This window comes from Macrobrachium nipponense, chromosome 9 (assembly GCF_015104395.2).
Source record: "Macrobrachium nipponense isolate FS-2020 chromosome 9, ASM1510439v2, whole genome shotgun sequence".
Classification (NCBI taxonomy): Eukaryota; Metazoa; Arthropoda; class Malacostraca; order Decapoda; family Palaemonidae; genus Macrobrachium; species Macrobrachium nipponense.
This window is the reverse complement of record NC_061110.1, coordinates 38,490,245-38,491,207: the sequence shown is the minus strand read 5'-3', so window position 1 is coordinate 38,491,207 and position 963 is coordinate 38,490,245. Positions and strand designations below refer to the sequence as shown.

Here is a 963-nt window from a genome sequence, read left to right as displayed (position 1 = left end):
ATTCGCTACCATTAATTTTCTTGTTTTCTTTGACATTAATTTTTCATTCTTTTATTTCTTTAACATTAAATCTTTTTAGTTTAAATCAAATAAAAAAGCAGAATACTAAAATTAAATTTAAGTATCTATAATTCTAGAATTTTTTACAAAAAGATTCCAGTGAATATTTTAATGAATATCAAGTATCTGGAATTCTAGAATTTACAAATTAAAAACGCTAAACAGAATATTGAGTCAAAAGTCACCAGGTTTTCCTTACTTAGAGTAAAATAAAGAAAAACACCATAATTATTTTTATGTTCATTTAATACCGTTCATTGATTTCTAATTACAGCCTTGAACTTTGAATGCAGGAGTATATCAACATAACTACTCCATTCTCATCTCTTCCTGAACTATATTGTGGAGTAAAAGCATTGAGCACATTTCTTGAATAGCAGAAGTATTGTTTGCCTTATCTTGAATAGCTGTGCCTGTAATTCTGAAAAGCGAAAAAATTGCGACAGAAAGGTTAGTTAATTGACAAAGTAAAGCCTCAGACCATGAAAAAAAGCCGAGGGAGGGGGGGGGGGGGGTTGTTGCTAGTAAATGAAGGGGCCCGAGTTACCAAAATGATAAGTGAGGACACCGAAAGGAACGTCCCTATAACAGGCAAAGACGTCAAGAGCTGCAGAGCAAGAGGTTAATTTGCCCGGACTGTTCAGCGGCAACTGTCATTTTTGCTACAGTCTTATTGATTGTATGGAACCCACACCTAAACTAGTACTGTTTCTTAAAATAAAATATAGGCATGCTCATTGTATGACTTAACTATTACTAAATTAGAAGCTTTAAGAGTTGCGTTAATTTAAGGTCTGACCTAATGGAAGCTAAAATTTACGTTCAATAAATCAGATTAAACATTCAACTCGCCAAAGAATAAAAAAAATAAAAAAAACTTATTAAAGCAATGCAATTATTTTT

The 963-nt window shown here is 31.8% G+C and overlaps 1 long non-coding RNA gene across 2 annotated transcripts in view; it reads right to left on the bottom strand.

Moving 5' to 3' along the window:
• Nucleotides 1-288: 288 nt before the first annotated feature.
• The window catches only part of LOC135218633 (uncharacterized), a 1,928-nt gene continuing 1,253 nt past the window's right edge, over nt 289-963 (bottom strand). For both annotated transcript variants that reach the window (XR_010315367.1, XR_010315368.1), the window contains exon 4: nt 289-481. This is a non-coding gene — a long non-coding RNA (uncharacterized LOC135218633). The remainder of the gene's footprint in view (nt 482-963) is intronic.